The sequence below is a fragment of the Phoca vitulina genome, unplaced genomic scaffold (assembly GCF_004348235.1).
Source record: "Phoca vitulina isolate PV1807 unplaced genomic scaffold, GSC_HSeal_1.0 scaffold25, whole genome shotgun sequence".
Classification (NCBI taxonomy): domain Eukaryota; kingdom Metazoa; phylum Chordata; class Mammalia; order Carnivora; family Phocidae; genus Phoca; species Phoca vitulina.
The window spans coordinates 21323661-21332259 of NW_022589728.1; the positions used below are offsets into that span (position 1 = coordinate 21323661).

The 8599-nt window shown below is 36.1% G+C and overlaps 1 pseudogene; it reads right to left on the bottom strand.

Annotated features, from left to right (window-relative positions):
• Window positions 1-540: 540 nt before the first annotated feature.
• LOC116643253 lies at window positions 541-8360 on the bottom strand (annotated as a pseudogene).
• Between the last annotated feature and the right edge of the window lie 239 nt (window positions 8361-8599).

Below are 8599 nucleotides of genomic sequence, written 5' to 3' on the forward strand. Positions count from 1 at the left end.
CAGGTGTTTCTTTACAGTTAACTTTAGCAAAATTCATACAAAATAGTAATTAACAGTGATCGTCTTGTTAACTCACAAGGAAAAACCTTCAAAACTGCATTTTGTTAAAGTTTCTATACTAAAATGTAGAAAAACTGAACTACACAAATATTGAAAAGTTAAAAATTCCTTAATTTTTTATGCCTGGTACCACTACCACAATTTACAGGGCAATATACCTGATGTAATGAAAAGAAAAAGAAAAAGACAAAGCTACAACAGATAAAAGACCTCAGGAATGTACATCTAATTGACACTACATTGCATTAATCAATAGCTGCACTTTTTGCAAACTGTGGCTATGACAGTCCTGAACAAGAAGGGTTTCCTGTTTAAGCTGCAGTAACTTTTCTGACTATGGATCATCGTTCCTTCTGTGGCAGATTTTTACAGTTCCTCTAATGCATTTGGGACAACTGTTCAAAGTAACCTGCAGCTTTCCTGACAACTCCTCGCTCTCTCTCCTGCTAAGAACTGTAGCCCTTTTCTTCTGAATTTTTTTTAGAACCTTCTGATACTATATCCACCACTTCCACCACCAGATCCATAACCACCAGCATAGGGACTGCCGGATCTTCTTCCACCAAAACTGCCCCCCTTCATGGGTCCATAATTTGATTGCTATTGTCCACTATAATTTCCAAAATCATTATAGTTCCCACCACCACCATAGTTACCACCTCCGAAATTTCCTCCTTCATTGTAACCATCATATCCTCCACCACCACCTCCATATCCGCCTTCTTGGTTTCCATATCCTGGTCCACCACCACCATAGCCTTCTCTACTTCTATAACCAGGACCACCACCATAGTTGCCACCATCACCTCCAAATCCATTATATCCACCATCACCTCCTCCATAACTACCTCTGCTGCCACCACCTCCGCCACCATAGCCTCCTCTTCCACTGAAGTTTCCACCACGGCCAAAGTTACCACCACCTCCAAACTTTCCTCCACGACCCATGAAGTTGCCAGACTACTTTGAAAAGTATGGCAAGATTGAAACCATAGAAGTTATGGAAGACAGGCAGAGTGGAAAAAAGAGAGGATTTGCTTTTGTAACTTTTGATGATCATGATACAGTTGATAAAATTGTTGTTCAGAAATACCACACTATTAATGGGCATAACTGAGAAGTGAAAAAAGCCCTTTCTAAACAAGAAATGCAGTCTGCTGGATCACAAAGAGGTCATGGAGGTGGATCTGGCAACTTAATTTCTTCTTGAGTTAGTTTTGGTAGTTTGTGTCTTTCTAGGAATTTTTCCATTTTATTTATCTAATTTGTTGACACTCATTATATTCCCCAATACTCCTTTATATATGTATGTGTTTAGTAGGAATGTTTCCCCTTTTATTCATAATTTTAGTAATTTGAGTCTTCTCTCTTTTTTTCCTTTGTTAAAGATCTGTCAAAATTATTGATCTTTTCATAGAACCAACTTTTGGTTTCATTGATTTTCTCTATTATTTTTCTATTCTCTATTTCATTATTTTAGTTATAATTTTTATTATTAGATTATTGACTTGAAATTAAAAAAATAGGCATGTACAGCTATAAAGTTACTCCTGAACACTGCTATTGCTGCATTCCATAGATTTTGGCATGCTGTATATTCATTTTCTTTCATTTCAAACTATATTTAAAATTCCCTTGATTTCTTCCTTGATCCATTGGTTAAAAGTGCACCTCTTAGTTTCCACATATTGTAAATTTCTCAAATTTTCTTCTCTGGATTTTTCCTTTCAAACTATTGTTGGAGAGTATGCTTTGTTTGATTTCAATATTTTAAAATTTATTTATTGAGACTTGTTATATGGCCTAACATGTTATCTATAATGGAGAATGTTCCATGTGAATTGGAGAATGTGTATTCTGCTGTTCTGTAGATGCTTGTTAGGTCTAGTTGGTTTATATTGTTCAACCTGTGATTTCTTTGCTGATTTTTTGTATATTTGTTCTATCCATTTTTGAAAGTGGGATATTGAGGCCTCCAGCCATTGTTGAATTGTCTATTTCTTCTTTTAATTCTGACAGTTTTATTTCATATAATTTGGGATGGTTATTGGGTGCATATATATTTATAATTGCTCTATCTTCTTGATGGATTCATGCTTTTATCATTATGTCTTTCTTTGACTCTAGTAACAATACTTGTCCTAAAGTCTAATTTGTCTAATATTAGTGTAGACTCTCTAGTTCTCTTTTGCCGACAATTTGCATTGTGCATATTCTTCCATCATTTTACTTTCAGCATATTTTTGTCTTTGAAATTAAAGTGTCATGTAGTCAGTATATAGTTAGATCATGATTTATTTATTTATTTATTTATTTATTTATTTATTTATTTAATTGTTTTTAGAGAGGGAGAGGGAGGGCGGAGAGGCAGAAGGAGAGGGAAAGAGAGAATATTAAGCAGGCTCCATGCCCAGTGTGAAACCCGACTTGGGGCTCAATCTCATAACCCTGAGATCGTTACCTGAGCTGAAATCAAGAGTCAGACACTTAACTGACTAAACCACCCGGGTGCACCTAGATCATGTTTTTAAAATCAAGTCTGCCAATTTCTGACTTTTAAATGGAGAGCTTCATCCATTTACATATAATATAATTATTGTTAAGGATAAAATTTATACTTTCCATTTTGCTACTTGTTTTTTATATTTCTTTTTCCCCCTCAGTTCCTTCATTAATGCTGTCTTTTGTGTCAAATAGATATTTTCTAACATATTTCAATTCCCTTGTAATTTTTTTGGTATATATACTTTTAATTTTTTTTAATTTGAATGTACTTGACACACAATGTTACATTAGTTTTAGGTGTGCAGTATAGTGATTCAACATCTCTACATGTTATGGTGTGCTCACCACAAATATAGCTACCATCTGTTACCATTCATTGCTGTTACAATATCAATGACTATATTCCTTATGATGTACCTTTTATTACCATGACTTATTCATTCTATAACTGGAAGGCTGTATCTCTCACACCCCTTCCATTTTGCTCATCCTCGCCTTCCCTCTGGCAACCATCAGTTTGTTCTCTTTATTTATAGGTCTGATTCAGCTTTCTGTTTATTTATTTGCTTTGTTTTTTAGATTCCACATATGAGTGAAATTATATGGTATTTGTCTTTCTCAGTCTGACTTATTTCCTTTGCATAATGCCTCTAGGTCCATTCATGTTGTCTCAAATGGCACAATCTTAGTTTTTTAAGGCTGTGTAGTATTCCATGTATGCACACACATATGCACGTACACACACACACACACCACATGTTCCTTATCCATTCATTTATTGATGAACACTTAGGTTGCTTCTCTATCTTGGTAATTGTAAATAATGTTGCAATAAACATAGGGATGTATATACCTTTTTGGATTAGTATTTTCATTTTCTTTGGGTAAATATCCAATAGTGGAATTATTGCATTAATTATTTCTATTTTATTTTTCTGAGGAAACTCCATACTGTTTTCCACAGTGGCTGTACCAATTTACATTCCCACCAACAGTGTACAAGGGTTCCTTTTTCTCCACATTCTTGCCAAAACTTGTTATTTCTTTTTTATTTTAGCTATTCTACATGGCATAAGGTGATATTTCTTTGTGGACAAATTCAAGTGAGATCAAATAAATGCAAGCATTTTGAGTGGAGTCTTCCAGGGAACCACCAGACAGGTCAAACATTACTTCTTTGAGGAGGAATTTTGTTCTACTCCCTCTGTAACTGGGAATGTGAGCTGTGATTTTTTTCAAGACTAACTGGGCTGGGGTATGGGACTAGTGCAAGTTAAAACAAAGTTCAATTTCTTACTGAGATTTAGCTGTTTTTCTTGATTAGATGCTTCCTGGATTGCTACAAGCCTTTTGTTAATTTCCAGAGTTCTGAAAAAGTTAATTTTGACAGGATTTTGGGCCATTTTTTGGTTGCTTTTATGGAGGGCCAAACTTTTGGAGGTACTTACACTGCCAGTTTTGTTGATGTCACTCTGCAATCGGTTTTGATCTTAGAGAACACTAACTTTGACATCCAATTAAGTGAAGTATTATCTCCCCACCCCAAATTCTGTTATTCATATTCATATCCATATTGTGGACCAGTACTACAAAAAAATTGTATTCAGTTATCATGGTTATATTTTGAATTTCTTCATAACATAATAAAAAATAAAAAAATGAATTTCTTCAAAAAATTTGTGGAAATATGTTTTTTTTCTTGCTATATAAGGGGCTATACAATATTCTCATTTTTTCCCTCTTGGTCCAAAGCTTAAAATATTTACTATCTGGCCCTTTAAGGAAAGAGTTTGCTGACCTCTGGTCTAATCCAAGGTCCAGAGATTTCCTTCTGTGTTTCTTCTAGAAGTTTTATAGTTTTAGGTTTCCCAATTAGATCTATGATCCATTTTGAGTTAATTTTTTTATTGTTAGATATGGATCCACATTCGTTTTTTCTATATGGATATGCAGTTATTCCATCACACTTTGTTGAAATAGCTGCTTTTCTCCACTACATTGTCTTTGCATCTTTGTCAAAAATCAGTTGTCTATGTGTGGGTTTATTTCTGGGACTGTATTCTTTTCCTTCTATCTATTTGTTTTATATTTATGGCAGTACAATGCTGTTTTGATTACTACAGATTCATAATAATTCTTGAAATAGGTAGTATAAGTTCTTCAACTTTATTATCACTTTTTTTCCCCAGAACTGTTTGGCTATTCTAGGCCTAGGATTTTTTTTTTTTTAGGTCTTTAACATTTTTATATGCAATTTAGAATTAGTTTGTCAATTTCAACAAGAAAGTCTTGCTGAGATTTTTATTGGGATTGTGTTGAATATCTAGATCAATTTGAGGAGAGTTTACATCTTAACAATATTGAGTCTTTGGACCTATGAACAAGGCATATCTCTTCATCTGTTTAGGTCTTCTTTGATTCTCTCAGCAGTATATTATTTCTAACTCCAGGGTCTTGGAAATCAAGGACTACACATACTACAGTACTAAACATAAACATGGGAGCTCTGATTTTTGATCCAGGTTGCCTGGTTTTAAATTTCGACTTCACTATTTGCCAGCTGTGTGATCTTGGGAAACTCCTTGACTTCTTTGCTTCAGTTTACCATTTATAAAATGGGGAAGTGATAGTACTTATTCACAGGATTAATATGAGTTAATATATATAAATTGCTTAGGATACTTCCTGGCACAGAGTAATTACTATGTAAAGATCAGCTTTTGTATGCTGTGATAAGGAATTCATATATACATTATTTGATTAATACCATTAATACTGAGGGATGCTATGCCTAAAACTTCTTATTGTACATGGGCAAATAGAAATTAAAGATATAGCAAGTGGCAATAACTCCAAAAACATTTTTCTTGAACCACAATCTTTATTTTTTCAAATTTTATTTAAATTCTAGTTAATTAACATAGTAGAATTCAGTGGTTCATCACTTACATACAACACCCAGTGCTCATCATAACAAGTGCCTTCCTTAATACCTATCACCCAGGGGTGCCTGGGTGACTCAGTCAGTTTAGCGGCTGCCTTCGGCTCAGGTCGAGCCCCGCGTCAGACTCCTTGCTCAGTGGGGACCCTGCTTCTCCCTCTGCCTCTGCCTACTGCTCTGCCTATCTGTGCTTTCTATGTCTCTGTCAAATAAATAAATAAAATCTTTTTTAAAAAAAAGATGTGATCTTAAAAAATAAATACCTATCACCCATCCAGCCCATCCCCCACCTCCCTCCTTCCCTCCATCAACCCTCAGTTTGTTTCTTATGGTTTGCTTCCCTCTCTCTCTTTTTTTTTCCTTCCCATTTGTTCATCTGTTTTGTTTTTATAATTACACATACGAGTGAAATAATATGATATTTGTTTTTCTCTGACTGACTTATTTCACTTAGCATAATACCCTCTAGCTCCATCCACATCACTGCAAATGGCAAGATTTCATTTTTTTTGATGGCTGAGTAGTATTCCATTGTATATATACACCACATCTTCTTTATCCATTCATCAGTTGATGGACATTTGGGCTCTTTCCATAATTTGGCTATTGTTGATAATGCTGCTATAAATATTGGGGTGCATGTACCCCTTCAAATCTGTATTTTTGTATCCTTTGGGTAAATACCTAGTAGTGCAATTGCTGGATTGTAATGTAGTTCTATTTTTACCTTTTTGAGGAATCTCCATACTTTTTTCCAGAGTGGCTGCTCCAGTTTGCATTCCCACCAACAGTGCAAGAGGGTTCCCCTTTCTCTGCATCTTCACCAACACCTGTTGTTTCCTGTGTTGTTAATTTTAGTCATTCTGACAGGTGTAAGGAGGTATCTCATCATGGTTTTGATTTTTATTTCCCTGATGATGAGTGATGTTGAGCATCTTTTCATGTGTCTGTTGGCCATCTGGATGTCTTCTTTGGAAAAGTGTCTTTTCAAGTCTTCTGCCCATTTCTTAACTGGATTCTTTGTTTTTTGGGTGTTGAGTTTGATAAGTTCTTTATAACTAAAAGCTTTATTTGCTGTTCCTTTTCTAGCTCCTTTAGGTGTGGGGTTAGGTTGTGTATTTGAGACTTTTCTTGCTTCTTGAGGTAGGCCTGTATTGCAATATATTTCCCTCTTAGGACTGCCTTTGCTGCACAAAAATGGGATGATTTTTAAATGAAATTAAATGATATTGCATGTGTAACGTCCTTAGCATACACCTGGTATATTGCTTTTGTGATTAAATAAAAACTGGGAAAAAACTTGAAAATATAAGGTATAGTAAAGGCAGGTGGTAGATATGTTATCCATGGATAACAAACAGGGACAAAGAATTGTAAGACATACTCTTTTCTCTAAAAATGGTAGTTTTGTTTTGTTTTAAGATTTATTTATTTATTTGACAGAATGAGAGAGCAGGAGAGCACAAGCAGTGGGAGCGGCAGAGGGAGAGGGAGAGGGAGAAGCAGGCCCCCTGCCAAGCAGGGAGCCCGAAGCAGGGCTTGACCCCAGGACCCTGGGACCACGACCGGAGCTGAAGTCAATCGCCTAACCAACTGAGCCAGCCACCCAGGCGCCCTAAAAATGGTAGTTTTTATAAGACTTTTTATATGGTAGCTGAATCTAGTATGTGTAATCGCCAAAATATATCTTGAATCTGTTTACATTTCTCCATCTATGCTGCCATTTTCTTAGACCACTGTCATTTCTTGCATAAACGACATCATTTCTTGCATAAACAACAACAATCCAACAGGTGTTTTTTTTGTCTTACCTCTTTCCAATCGATTTCCCCATACTAATGAGAGCAAATGACTTTTAGAAATGTAAATAGGTTTATGTTCGTTCTCAGCTTAAAACACTTGACTGGTTTCCCATTGTGTTTATAAATAAAATCAAAACTTTGTGTCATGGACTACAGGTCTTACATGTTCTACCCTACGATACTTACCTTTCTAATTTCAGTGTTCTTTTTCCTTATTATACTCTATCCACAATGGTCTCCTCTCAGGTCTTTAGGTGTCATACTCTTTTATGCTTTAGCACTTTTGTTCAGGTCATCTGCTTGTGATGAGGGATAGAAGCAGAAAAATGTTCATCTTTAGCCCAGGAGGCTGACCTGTAGCCTGCATAGTTTCAATAAGGATCAAATACATGCTGGTTGCTATATTTTTAAAGGGTCTCATGACTGCCTGTATACCTCACTGATAGTTAATATCAGGCTGAATGATAAGCACCAGAGAAATCTTGCAAAAGTTGTTTTATGAGTAGAAATTCAAAGAAAACATTTATTATTTATTACTCCCTGCACATCCCCTCCCCCATGAGCACTAAGCATATAACCAGCTTCATACAGCAAAAGTGCAGCTCTTTCTGCCCATGGGTCCTGTTCCTGTGCTACTTAAATAAACTTACTAAATTGCACCATAAAATGTCTCAAGATTTCTTTCTTGACCATCGTGCTCAACCATCCCACAACATTTTTAGTGGCCCAGAGAGGGACAATGGAGTGAATCCAAGAGCGTCAGTGCAACTTGCTAAGTCTTCTTTACTGCCAGTCTTTGTTTCTTACCTGTTCTTTCTCTTTTTTGGGGGAGATGTTCTGAATAGTACAACCCTTCAAAATATGTCTTGCCCGAGTGCTCAGGAAATAATTTCTTTCTTGTGGCTACACTATGGAGAGGGACAAACTTCTGCCATGCAGCTGGACACCAGTACCTTGGCTGTAATGGTGTTGGGCTCAGAAATCAGGCTCTCCCTCTTTTTACTTGTTCTTTTAATATTTGTATTCTTCTCGGGTACTGGATGGACATACATGTCATTAGGACAGTCGCCGATCTTAAAACTCCCATGTAAGCCTTCCTCCTGAAAAACCCAGTGTGATCTCTTGCTGAGCATAAAATCTAAGATATGTCTGACTGCATGCTTCCCAAAAGGGACCAGCTGGAGCTGTTACCCAATTGGGGTACTCATCCAACTGGAGACCACTCCCTTGAGACTGGATCATGGATAAAGCTCACAAGAAAGTTGCCTGGATTAGATAGGAGTTCCATACT